Consider the following 14,329-nt stretch of genomic DNA (forward strand, 5'->3'; position numbering starts at 1 on the left):
TTAGATGATTATACACTCGGCTGTGCAATAGTCAGTTATGATTTACTGGCTACAAATGCTTCTAGTATTCTGGTCTGTGTTGCAAGGAGAATAGATTTTTGACTGAAGCTTATCCTGAGAGGAATTGATAAGCTTAGAGGATGACAAAGTATATTGTTGTGTAAGAATGAAGTATATGTATAAGTCGTACCTCAAAAAATATGGTCATTGTGTTGGTATACAAGTGTTGTGAAGCCCGCAAAGTGCACGTAGGTGCGAAGTGTGTTGGACACTTGGAGTAAATTGGGAATATAAGTGAGAAAACAAAGGTAAGAGGACCCAAAATGTTACCTTTAAGGGAACCCTGGAACGCATTACGATTATGTGTGTCATCCTTTCGCAAGTGGGCCCATGCTAACCTCTGTATAGTTCCAGTATGAGTATATGTACTGCCGAAGCAAGTACTGTAAGGTAACCCTTGTAGCCAAGGACTGGTTTGTTGAAGTGACTATCAGATGCACACACACACACACACACACACACACACACACACACACACACACACGCATTCACACACACACGTTTCAATACTTTATAGAGGTATAAGACTGACGTCTGGTAACATAATGGTGTAGTTTCTGAGGAGAATTTCGTGTGGTGAAACCGTATCGGAGACTTTGGCTCGACTGATGAAGGTTCCACTGGTGTATGTCTTGGCTTCTCACTAGTGTACAGCACATCCACCCCGACCACTGCCAGATTCACCTCCTTGCCATTCGAGGAACTCCACGCAGACTACTGAGTCCCTTCGAGGTTATCTGTGGTAGCAGAAGAGATCATGAACATAAGAACTCAGCGTGGAGGATGTAGGAGAAGGTGAGGCATATAGATGGCTTAAGGGGAAATGCCACTGAAGTATTTTCATCATGAAGGCACAAAACAGCGTCAAATGTGGACTCCTAGTGAGATGTTTTTTTTTTTTTTTTTCGTCTTAGAGCATTTGCAGACGTCTTCAGGGCGTCCCCTTCAACTGCTGGTATGGATATGTTATTCCTTATGTGAACAGTTGTGTGGGAGGAGGAGAACACTACCTTAGCTCGTCTGTGATGCGAGGTGGAACTGACGTGCGGGTTGAGCTGCGTCCCATGCCTTCCACTGATGGAGGGGAGGGAGGGAGGGACCTTCCATTGATGGAGGGAGGGAGGGGACCTTCCATTGATGGAGGGAGGGAGGGACCAGCCAGCCTCAACCGTCACTGATGGAGAGAGGAAAGGATTGGGGGAGGGAAGGAGTGAGTGACCGACCAGCCAGCCTCGACCGTCACTGATGGAGTGAGGGAGGGAGTGAGGGAGGGATCAGCTAGCCTCGACCGTCACTGATGGAGTGAGGGAGGGAGTGAGTGAGCGATCAGCCAGCCTCGACCGTCACTGATGGAGACAGGAAAAGATTGAGGGAGGGATCAGCCAGCCTCGACCGTCACTGATAGAGAGAGGGAGGGAGTAAGGGAGGGATCAGCCAGCCTCGACCGTCACTGATGGAGAGAGGGAGGGAGTGAGGGACCAGCCAGCCAGCCAGCCAGCCTCGACCGTCACCAGCCAGCAGGACTGAGGAAGCTGAGGAAATACCAACACGAAGGAGGAGGGACGGGGTGTGGCCGTCAGCAACACGACGGACGCCTTTGCCTCACGAACCCTCGACCTGGACGTCTGTTGGATCCTCACTTTCGTCGGGAGTGCAGGACTGTGGCGGTGCCAGAGAAGACGAAAACGTCGGAGGATAAAAATAAATATTGTTGAAGTGCGATACTCGCTCGTCCATTTCGTCCTGGTCTTTAGAAAACAGAAAGAAAAAAAAGGTTAACTTTCCCTTGGTCTTGGCAGCTTGCCTCGCTGCAGCCCCATCTCTGAGCGAGGATATCTCCCTAACCCCACCACCACCACCACCTCCCTAACTATCGCCTCAGCCGCTCTCACTCCTGCATCTCCAAAGCCTCTGGAACTCTCCTTAACTCTCACTTTCCTCAACACGAAGAATCCTACTCTCTTGTTGTTGATTGCCTTTACGGCTTTCGCCGTGGCAAAGGTCTGCTGGTAGTTGTCCTCTCCCTATGTGAGTCACCTCTGGTCCTCCTCCTCCTCCTCCGCCTCTCGCGGATTTGGATGCATCCTTCGTCGTGGTCCTCGACGTCTGCAAAAGCATTTGACAACGTGTGGCGTAAGTCTTTGCTCACTTACCTTCCTTCCTTTGGCCCGTCTCTCTCTCTCTCTCTCTCTCTCTCTCTCTCTCTCTCTCTCTCTCTCTCTCTCTGTGTCCTGGTATGTAAGAGACACCCTTTCCAGTCGTGCCATCGCGGTAGTCTGAAGCAATATCTATCCTCTTGCCTCTATCAGCCGTAGTGTTGTGTGTCTCAGAGTTCCGTCTTATATCCTACGGTTCTTCCAGTCTCCATAAACGACCCCTCTGTCTCCAGCCCCTAAACCTGTCTGCCCATCCTTACGCCGACGATTGTGCTCGAAACACTTCAACTCACTTTCCCTCTCCTCCTCCCTCCGTAAAACCAGTTCTTTTTCTCGCACTGAACCCATATTTTCTCAGCCGATTCGAACCTGCATAACATCTCGAATGGGTGAATCAGTAAACTGGCAAAGTCCAGCTTTGCAGAACGACAATTTCTACCAACATTGTCTTGGCAGTTCTTCACGCATTTCCAAAAGTATTAACTTTCAAAACACTACAGTTATTCAACCTTGCACTACCACAGTTTTGGACATAATTTTTATCTTCCATTCTGTCCGGGAAACCTCCTCACGCATGATGTGTTTCCCAAGATCTGGGATCACAGGGGGAAATAAATAAATGAATACATTCCCCTTTTTGTTTCCCAAGAGCTGGGATCACAGGGGGAAATAAATGAATAAATATATTCCTCTTTTTGTTTCCCAAGAGCTGGATCACAGGGGGAAATAAATAGATAGATATATTCCCCTTTTGTTTCCAAAGAGCTGGATCACAGGGGGAAATAAATAAATGAATATATTCCCCTTTTTGTTTCCCAAGAGCTGGATCACAGGGGGAAAAAAAATATTCTTTTTTTCTAGCCATTCAACCTTTGCAGGCGTCTCCTTCAGCCCAGTGTGGAGTATTACTTTCATATCTGGGCGTCACCTCTTCTTCTTCTCCTCCCGCACAAAATCTCTCTTAAAACCAGAGTGGAATCAGAAGTTCTTCTCCCTCAACAGCTGTTGCCATCACCTCACTTCAACCGACCCTTTTCCATTCTCTGTGTGATGCTGCTTCCAACAGTTTTTCTGTGTGGAGGCTAACCATACGAGCATTGACCATTTTGATTAACTCCTCGTTCTTGCCTCGCATTACGAAGCTATGATGATGGCCAGTGTAGGGTATACCATGGCCCAACACTGGCCAGGACAAGCCATAGCCACCCATACACCCTGACATCGCTCGCCCTGGTGTTAACTTTCCCCCATAGACATGTATATATGCAACGGCTCCTCCTCCCCCACGCATCACTCTATATATGATGTGGTGGATTTCGCTTCTACACACTTTCACAACCATGGCCAAGATTATTTTGTGTCTCTTGTAGCGGTAAAGGGAATGCTCGCTTTCCACTCTTCCGTCTTAACAGACTCAAGAAAATGTTTTTTGTGGTGATTTATCTCAAGTGTATTCCGTTTCTTGACCCAGCCCTACCGGCATATCAGTTTTGTGTTATTAGAATATACATTTATTCTGTGCGAGAGTAATTTATAGTTTATTTTCTCTGTTTATTGTCATAGATTGACACTTCTATACTCTGTAATATAGAATAGATTTTGGGATTTATTTGTTTTTTGAAAGTCAGTTCACTTGAACAGGATGACATTTCTTTTCAGTCTTTATCTCTGAATTCTTCAGCTGAAACTTTCTCAAGTTCTGATCCTTTCTAGAATTATTCTAAATCTTTTTTTTTTTCTTCGTCTCTGCTATCCCTTAATTATTCTTTATTTTTATATTCAAGAATTTCCGTAAATTTCTTGCCTCAAGTTATAATGTCAACATGTTCACATCCAGCCCATGCCTAGGAAACAATGCCTCCCGTTATTATAGTGTTTTGTGACGTAAGTATGACCTAATGACCATCTCTGGATTCTATGACGTATTGACTCTTTCATTGGCCGTGTGATTAGTGATGTCAGACGGGACGCCATGATTGATAATGACGTACAATATCTCACAGCTCTCTCATTGGCCCAACGTTCGGTGACGATTGAATAATCCACATGATTGCCCGTACGATCAGTGACGTATAGAATATCCATTGGCCGCGTGGCCTGGTGACGTCAAAAGTGTGTCCATGATTGGCTTCAGGATGTATGACGTATAGGTAGATCCTCCATTAGCCGAATGGTTGGTGACGTCAGATAGTCCCCTTGCCATACTTGTCCGTTAGATTGATGGGTCTGAGGACCTCCGTCTTCAGTGAACCTTCTAATTGGTCAGTGAATAGACCAATCACGTCCCGTTGAAGGAAAAAAAGTAGATACGAATAGATATTGTGAAGGAAGGGGTAACAGCTTGATAAGATTAAGCTGAGTGATAAGTAAGCTGTGGGAGGAGAGGGAAAGCTTGAGGGAAAGGGGAGGAAAGCTGAGTTGGAGGTATATGTCAGACGGAAGGACGCACAGCAAGAGGGGTGAAGCTGTGGGTGTGTGTGTGTGTTGGGGAGGTGTTGGATGGGGCGGGTGTTAGGGAATGGGGCAGAGGGGTGATGGGCACGCCCCACGACCCTACGCCCCACACCCCCACGCCCCACGATACCTACACGACCCCACACCCAACGCCAAATCGCCCCACATCCCACGACCCACACCCCAGGCCCCACGACCCACACCCCACGCCTCACACACACACACACACACACACACACACACACCAGTCGCTGGGGGTCACAAGGTCACTTTCCAGGCAGGAATGCGCCTACCACCACAGCTGATGTCCTCCCACAGCTGATGTCCTCCCACAGCTGGTCTCCTCCCACAGCTGGTCTCCTCCCACAGCTGGTCTCCTCCCACTCGCCTCTGCCACACTCTCCCCCACGCACGTCTCCTCGCCCCTGTGTGTGTGTGTGTGGTTAATTTCATATACGCCTTATTGATAAGGTCTTGTCAATGATATTTTTTCATCATAATGAAATTACTTAACCCATTATTGGGTTAGAATTTAATGAAATTATCTAACCCATTTATTATCTATTCCATTGGGTTAGAATTCAATTGAATTTATCATTCGTTGTTTTAGAATTTAATGAAATTATCTAACCCATTTATCATTTATTGGGTTAGAATTCAATAAAATTCATTATTCATCATGTTAGAATTTAATGAAATTATCTCACTCATTTATCATTTATTGGGTTAGAATTCAGTAAAATCCATTATTCATCATGTCAGAATTTAATGAAATTATCTAACCCATTTATCATTTATTGGGTTAGAATTCAATAAAATCCATTATTTATCATGTTAGAATTTAATGAAATTATCTAACTCATTTATCATTTATTGGGTTAGAATTCAATAAAATCCATTATTTATCATGTTAGAATTTAATGAAATTATCTAACCCATTTATCATTTATTGGGTTAGAATTCAATAAAATCCATTATTCATCATGTTAGAATTTAATGAAATTATCTAACCCATTTATCATTTATTGGGTTAGAATTCAATAAAATCCATTATTTATCATGTTAGAATTTAATGAAATTATCTAACCCATTTATCATTTATTGGGTTAGAATTCAATAAAATCCATTATTCATCATGTTAGAATTTAATGAAATTATCTAACCCATTTATCATTTATTGGGTTATAATTCAATAAAATCCATTATTTATCATGATAGAATTTAATGAAATTATCTAACCCATTTATCATTTATTGGGTTAGAATTCAATAAAATCCATTATTTATCATGATAGAATTTAATGAAATTATCTAACCCATTTATCATTTATTGGGTGGGAGTTGGTTAGTTGTTGAGAGACATGTTCGTATTATCGTCCTTCATTGCGGTTTGTGAATCGTTTTTTTTTTTTCTTTATTTTATTTTTGAAATTCTTTGAATTTTTTTCCCCTTATTTTCAGTCATGTGAGGCGAATGATGGAAAATCTCTCTCTCTCTCTCTCTCTCTCTCTCTCTCTCTCTCTCTCTCTCTCTCTCTCTCTCTCTCTCTCTCTCTCTCTCTCTCGGTCCTGGGGCCAGCGTGGTGGTGGTGTCGCTGGGGGAAGGGGGGGGGGAGGAGACAATGACCTCATGATGGCGGAGAAGAAAAAGAAAAAAAAGAAAGAAAAGAAAGGGAGTGTAGCACTGTGTTACCTCCACCACCACCACTAAACTCGACACACTTCTTGGCAATCGCTGTGGCCAGGAAGACAAAGAAAGTAGACTAAGAGGTTCGCAAAGTGCGTTCTCTCTCTCTCTCTCTCTCTCTCTCTCTCTCTCTCTCTCTCTCTCTCTCTCTCTCTCTATCTATCTATCTATCTATCTATCTATATATCTCTCTTAAAACCACCCTTTGACCCAAACCAGTCGTGGACACATATCAAACTATCCTCTGTTATATATATATATATATATATATATATATATATATATATATATATATATATATATATATGTTTAAGAAATTAAAATTAAAATTAAAAAACGCGCGCGGATCATTTCAAATGAACATATTCTCTGGCGGCTAGACCTGATGTATCCCCTGGCGTTGCCACCTGGCGGCAAACTGGGACACTACACATGTCAACAGAGACGTGTGCTGTGCTTATCCCTAACTGAATTCCATACATTACAGCGAAAAAAAAACAAATCCTTTTATCATTTGATACCACAGTACTTCACTCATAATCTTATAATTATATTCCTCTCAAATCTTACTTCCCAAACAGGAGATTAATCTAAGTGAAGAACATTTTAGGATTATATAAGTTATAGTGATAATTGTGGTGAAGTAGATTTAACGTTAATCTTGCTCCTGTCTTGTTCACGGAGGCCTGTATGAGAGGGAACCCATAGCAATTTGCTTTGAATCCCTAGAGTAATAATGTCTGAGTATTTATGTCTGGCTTAAGAGACCAGCATGTTATATTCTGATCTCAGGGTGTTGAGGTCAAGTACTGAAAATAAATAACCGGAGATAATCAAACTGTTTGTGGCAGTAATTTCTACCTGCTGAGAGCGATAAGTATGGCAAACAATTGAGTTTGTGGAGTAGATGCTCAGTTGTTTATTCTAACATATTTTTCTCTCATCTGTTATCACTGGGGTGGATCACAATGGCAGCACTGCCTGCCCTCCCAGTGGCAGAGAGTCGCGAGAAACGCCAGTATAGATATATTAGGCCATGTTATTATCAGTCTGGAGTTTCTGTATAGGTTCAAGAGCGCTGGTCTTAGCGAAGTGTTGAAGAAAGTGAAAAAAAAGACAAGACAAACTGTCTTTTGTTTTTATATAGAATGAACCTTCGCTTATTAAACACGTTATCGAATGCTACATAGAAGATATGTAACATCGTATGGAAGATATGTAATACCATATAGAAGATATGTAACTCCATATAGAAGATATGTAGCAACATATAGAAGATATGTAACACCATATAGAAGATATGTAACACCATATAGAAGATATGTAACACCATATAGAAGATATGTAACACCATATAGAAGATATGTAACACCATATATAATATATGTAACATCATATAGAATATGTATGTTGAAGAATATATGACTCAGATTTAAACGACCTTCAGAGGGTTTTTTTCTCTCTCTTTCCACTCGAAGATCAAATGACGAAACGGAACTGAGTCACTGTCCGAACGGGTTCGTTCACTGGTTTGAGTCACGCGTTCCTCCCGTCGTTTCGTAAGGCAGAAGACGACGAGAGGTACGTCATCTCTGAAGAGATCAGACGGAACATCTGGTGTTCAGTAATGCGTTCATTGAAAAATCCATCGCTAGATATCTTCCAGAACGCAGGGAGAAGCGAATCGCTCGAACGATTAAACGAACCACAATCACTCGAACAGCCAAATGAACCAGTGCTTGTCATGGTTCGATTTTTTTTCTTCCGTTCATTGTATTTAGCGAAGTTCCAATACTATTTTTAATCCCTTTGATTCGAACCTTTTAGGTCTTGGGGTCAAGGGTGGAATGAACAGTGAACCGTCTGGATGATTACGCTGCCTCACATCCAGTAGCAGATCCTTTTTTACCACCTCAACAATCAGATAATTACGACAAAAAAACGGAAGGTAGCGAATAAGAGAAGCCGGAGAGTGAAAACGAGATTCCAAAGTTCGTCAGAAAACGGGAGGATACGAGAAGAAAGAAGACAGAGAATGGGATATAGTTATGGGTGTTTACTGTCTTTCCAAAACCCCGTCCAGTGCCTAGAGATTGAGATGAGGTCACAGGAGACCAGTGTGAGGGCCAAGAGTGGCCCCCCTGTGGGCCAGACCTCACAAACCCTAGCTAGTGTGAGGGTCAAGAGTGTCCCCCTGTGGGCCAGACCTCACAAACCCTAGCTAGTGTGAGGGCCAAGAGTGGCCCCCCTGTGGGCCAGACCTCACAAACCCTAGCTAGTGTGAGGGCCAAGAGTGGCCCCCCTGTGGGCCAGACCTCACAAACCCTAGCTAGTGTGAGGGCCAAGAGTAGGCCCCCTGTGGGCCAGACCTCACAAACCCTAGCTAGTGTGAGGGCCAAGAGTAGGCCCCCTGTGGGCCAGACCTCACAAACCCTAGCTAGTGTGAAGGCCAAGAGTGGCCCCCATGTGGGCCAGACCTCACAAACCCTAGCTAGTGTGAGGGCCAAGAGTAGGCCCCCTGTGGGCCAGACCTCACAAACCCTAGCTAGTGTGAGGGCCAAGAGTGGAGTGGCCCCCTGTGGGCCAGACCTCACAACAACCCCGTCCCTCCCTCCTTCCTTCCCTCCCTCCTTCCTTCCCTCCCTCCTTCCCTCCCTCCCTCCATCCCTCCCTCCCTCCTTCCCTCCCTCCCTCCCTCACTCCCTCCCGCCTCTGGATCAGGGTAACATCGGATCATCCGCTCAAGGTTGTTATTGTGAACCTACGTCGCCGGGTAGACGAACTGGTTCCTCCAGGCTGGGCCACTCCTGCCGGAGGCCGGGCGCTCCTGTTGCTGTGGCGTGTATGCCTCTGGATATGTGTCCTTTGTTTACATCTGCGTAGGACGAACCAACCTGAGAAGGAAACATGGAGTTCAACAGGCCATTCTAGTCTTGGTAACACCTTATGTTATGTTACAGTAGACTTCTCTGATACAGAGACCTTCGTCTGTTACATAAGGGTTTTCTCGTAACGGCGGGGTAGGGTATGTAAGGGAGCGTTATGTAGTTAGAGAACTTGTTCTCCTCGCTGTGCACAGAGGGCCTTTGTGATGACGGAGATCTTCGCCAAGCCATAGGTGGGTCTGGCGAGGTCTGAACGAGACATTCTGATGGGCCTCTGGGTCTGGCGAGGCCTGAACGAGACGTTCTGATGGGCCCCTGAATGGCGAGTGCGTCACGAGCAGCGCCAGTAACAATCAAGAAATCGTGGTTCCTTGATCAGCAAGTGACTATACGTGTTTATAAAGTCATTATTTCCTATATCTACACATCGGCTCAGAGTGAATCAGACACGTCACCTCAGTATACAGTAGACATGTTGAATTTCCTCACAGTGTATTTGATCAACGAGTCTTTTACTTCACTCTCCTATCTGTGTGTTGATAGATTAGCAATGTCGTTTGCTTACACTGTCCTCCTCCGGCTTGATCCCGGTGTGACCTGACCTGACTCCCAGTGTGACCTGGCCTGATTCCCAGTGTGACCTGATCTCCCTACTTGAGAGAACCAACATCATATGTACGTGTGGCAGAGCTGGTGACCTGTGACCCGTGTCCTCCAGTAGAAAACCTCGTCACAGACCATCAGGTCTCTTGTTGTCAATCCTTCTCATGTCCTGTCCTCCAGTAGATAACCTCGTCACGGACCATCAGGTCTCTTGTTGTCAACCCTTCTCATGTACTGTCCTCTAGCAGATAACCTCGTCACGGACCATCAGGTCTCTTGTTATCAATCCTTCTCATGTACTCTCCTCCAGCAGACACCCTCGTCACAGACCATCAGTTCTCTTGTTATCAATCCTTCTCATGTACTGTCCTCCAGCAGACACCCTCGTCACGGACCATCAGGTCTCTTGTTATCATGTACTGTACCCCAGCACATCACCTCATCACGGACCATTAAGTCTCCAGTCATCTGTCCTTCCCACGTACTCCCACGTACACCAGTGATGCTCCACGTTGTACTTTCCTTAGTACTTGGTGTGTGGTTGGATGAGAGAGGGGTTGGGAGCTCTGTTATACCGAGCTGTGGTGGACTCCATTCACTCCCTCTCTATAAAAGCCTTCTTCCTCCCTCCCTCCCTCCCTCCCTCCTTGTCACCCTCCAGCCCCTCCTTCTATCTGCTCCACCCATCCCTCCCTCCCTCCCTGTAGCGCCCCCGCCCCCCCAACCCTTCCCGTCCACACAGCCCTCATATCATATCACAACTTTCTCCCCTCGCTTTTCCCACTCCACTCTCTCTCTCTCTCTCTCTCTCTCTCTCTCTCTCTCTCTCTCTCTCTCTCTCTCTCTCTCTCTCTCTCTCTCTCTCTCTCTCCATTATGTATATATATATATATATATATATATATATATATATATATATATATATATATATATATATATATATATATATATATATATATATATGTAAGATTAAGAGACGGGGTAACACGTGTGTATAAAACTCTCTCCCTGTAACACACACACACACACACACACACACACACACACACACGCACGCACACACACACACACACACACACACACACACACACACAACACACACACACACACACACACACATACCTGAACCGTGCCAAGAGTTTTTCCTCTTCTTTACTTTCTTTGTTAATGAGATTCTCTCTCTCTCTCTCTCTCTCTCTCTCTCTCTCTCTCTCTCTCTCTCTCTCTCTCTCTCGGGGAGGGAGTGAGGGAGGGAGGGAGCTGGCTGCTTCCCAGGTCACGCGGTCACTACTCATACTTTCCCTCCTGTGACCTGTCTGTTCCACCTTTTCCCTCCCTCAGACCGAGTTCATCGTCTCTTGTCATTTCTCCTCTTCCATCACCACTACCCCTGACCTTCCCCACCCACGGCCTCTCTCTCTCTCTCTCTCTCTCTCTCTCTCTCTCTCTCTCTCTCTCTCTCTCTCTCTCTCTCTCTCTCTCTCTCTCAGTCGAGATGGGTGTGGGCCACCGACACAAGGATAGCCCCATCTTTCCATCACTGAGGAGGATACGGGTCCTTCCCTTCTGCCACCACAGCTCAGGGTTTCAGGTCCCTCCTCCTCCTGCCATCACACCTCAGGGTTTCAGATCCTTCTCCTCCTCCTGCCACCACACCTCAGGGTTTCAGATCCCTCCTCCCTCCTGCCACCACATCTCAGGGTTTTAGGTCCTTCTCCTCATCCTGCCACCACATCCCAGGGTTTCAGATCCCTCCTCCTTCCTGCCACCACACCTCAGGGTTTCAGGTCCCTCCTCCTTCCTGCCACCACACCTCATGGTTTCAGGTCCCTCCTCCTTCCTGCCACCACATCCCAGGGGTTCAGGTCCCTCCTCCTCCTGCCACCACACCTCAGGGTTTCAGGTCCCTCCTCCTTCCTGCCACCACACCTCATGGTTTCAGGTCCTTCTCCTCCTGCCACCACACCCCAGGGGTTCAGGTCCCTCCTCCTCCTGCCACCACACCTCAGGGTTTCAGGTCCCTCCTCCTCCTGCCACCACATCCCAGGGTTTCAGGTCCCTCCCTCCTGCCACCACACCTCAGGGCTTCAGGGCCCTCCCTCCTGCCACCACACCTCAGGGCTTCAGGGCCCTCCCTCCTACCACCACACCTCATGGTTTCAGGTCCTTCTCCTCCTGCCACCACACCTCAGGGTTTCAGGTCCCTCCCTCCTGCCATCACACCGTAGGACCTACAGCTAAAGGCGAGGCAGTTCCTACAACTTCAAAAGTTTTTTCTTTCTACGTTGAAGGCTCCAGTCCCGGCCAAACGTCCACATCAAGGCCATACCTTTATCGAAATATAGTGAGGATTATGAAGGGGAAAAAGAAAAGACAAGGGAAAGTATTTTACGAATTTTGAAGGACGTGTAAAACTGGTGTTTGGAAATGTGCCAGGTTGTAGTGATTGGGAAAGACATGAGAGGGTAGAGAGTTCCAAAGCTTGGACGCGTAGGGAAAGAAACAAGTATCAAAACGGCCTACCCATCCGACGACCTAAGAGAGGCTAACAGTTATGCAAACGACCTCGAAGGTACAGGCATGACTACTCCAAGAGGAGGTAAACCACCTCCAAAGTCAACGTAAGACCCTCCAAAATGTATGTAAACAACTTCCAAGGTATTCTTTTCTTACCTACTTCACACCCCCAACTCCTGCTGCTCCTGCTCCTCCTGCTCCTCTTGCTGCTGCTCCTGCTCCTCCTGCTGCTGCTCCTGCTCCTCCTCCTGCTGCTCCTGCTCCTCCTCCTGCTGCTCCTGCTCCTCCTGCTGCTGCTCCTGCTCCTCCTGCTCCTCCTCCTGCTCCTGCTTCTCCTGCTGCTGCTCCTGCTCCTCCTGCTGCTGCTCCTGCTCCTCCTGCTGCTGCTCCTGCTCCTCCTCCTGCTCCTGCTCCTCCTGCTGCTGCTCCTCCTCCTCCTGCTGCTGCTCCTGCTCCTCCTGCTGCTGCTCCTGCTCCTCCTCCTGCTGCTGCTCCTCCTGCTGCTGCTCCTGCTCCTCCTGCTGCTGCTCCTGCTCCTCCTCTTGCTGCTCCTGCTCCTCCTCCTGCTGCTGCTGTAACCACCGTTATACGGACGGCCCGACACACCTTCGTCAGGCCGTTCCCCTCCCTCATCACCTGTCATGGTTCCCCACCCTCACACGCCCTACCGGAGACTCCTCCCTGGCCCCTACACATGGCCTCATGGCACTACTGCTTGTGTATAAATGACAACACCTGAGTGATCTAAAATAGATTTTTATTTTTGGTTAGAATTTCTAAAGGTGTTTGAATTATCTAAACTTATTTCTAAAGGTGTTTGAATTATCTAAACTTATTTCTAAAGGTGTTTGAATTATCTAAACTTATTTTTTCAGAATTACTTTCTTTTTTGTTAAAGTTTTTCAGTGTTATTGTTCTGATTTTCGTTCGTGTGTGTGTGTGTGTGTGTGTGTGTGTGTGTGTGTGTGTATTGTCTTTGTGTCGACGAGTGACCTTAAAAGATTACTGACTGACCAGTTCAAAGAATATCAAATAATGTCTTAGAATCTTTTTTATTGACCTTCACATTGAAGGTATAATAAGTTCATGATCTCTCAATTTTGAGCGTGATGGTTCGATCCCTAAGCGTAATGTTTCGGTCCTTTAACAGGACGATTCGACCCTTGGGCCTGATGATTTGGTTCTTCAGCGAGAGGGCTCGGTTCTTGAACAAGACGGTTCGATCCTTCATCAAATCGGTTCGATCCTTAAGCATGATGGTTCGGTTCTTCAACAAAACGGTTCGATCCTTGAGCATGATGACTCGGTTCTTCCGTATAGTGGTTCGACCCGTGGCCACAACGGTTCGACCATTAAACACGGCGGGTCGATCACCGAACACGATATTACGACCCTTAAGCACGATAGTTCGATCCTTGAGAGTAGTGCCGTCGTGCTCAAGGTTCGTACCTTCGTCTTCGAGAGTCGTAGCGTCGTGCTCAAGGGTCGTACCTTCGTTTTTGAGAGTCGTACCGTCGTGCTCAAGGGTCGTACCTTCGTTTTTGAGAGTCGTACCGTCGTGCTCAAGGGACGTACCTTCGTTTTCAAGGGGTTAAAGAATGGAAACAAAAAGGGGAGGGAAAAAAAACACGAAAGACAGAAATATTATTATTTTTCCTTTACACACAAAGTATAAAAGTATATAAAGTATTGTGCATACCACAGGAATTCCTACAGCGTTCCACGACCAATTTCACATTACGTAAAAAATCTTATTCTCGTTTTCCTCCGACTGCCTTCAACGCTGTCATTTTCCTTCATTATAAGACGTGTCAGTCACTTCCCAGCGCTCTTCATTTCGAGCGCAAAAATTGCGCTACATATCAGGCAGAAAATATTGTACAACTTGCATGTTGTGTTTAATCATTTGAAACTACACTCTGGTATCTTGAGACTTATAGAAGCGTGGAATTTTAGGTTCCGTGGGGG

The 14,329-nt window shown here is 46.2% G+C and overlaps 1 non-coding gene across 1 annotated transcript; it reads right to left on the minus strand.

Annotated features, from left to right (window-relative positions):
• Nucleotides 1–337: 337 nt before the first annotated feature.
• LOC139749937 (U6 spliceosomal RNA) lies at nucleotides 338–444 on the minus strand. The gene has a single exon (XR_011713071.1). It is a non-coding gene; the product is annotated as a U6 spliceosomal RNA (small nuclear RNA).
• Between the last annotated feature and the right edge of the window lie 13,885 nt (nucleotides 445–14,329).

Source organism: Panulirus ornatus, chromosome 8 (assembly GCF_036320965.1).
Source record: "Panulirus ornatus isolate Po-2019 chromosome 8, ASM3632096v1, whole genome shotgun sequence".
NCBI classification, from domain to species: domain Eukaryota; kingdom Metazoa; phylum Arthropoda; class Malacostraca; order Decapoda; family Palinuridae; genus Panulirus; species Panulirus ornatus.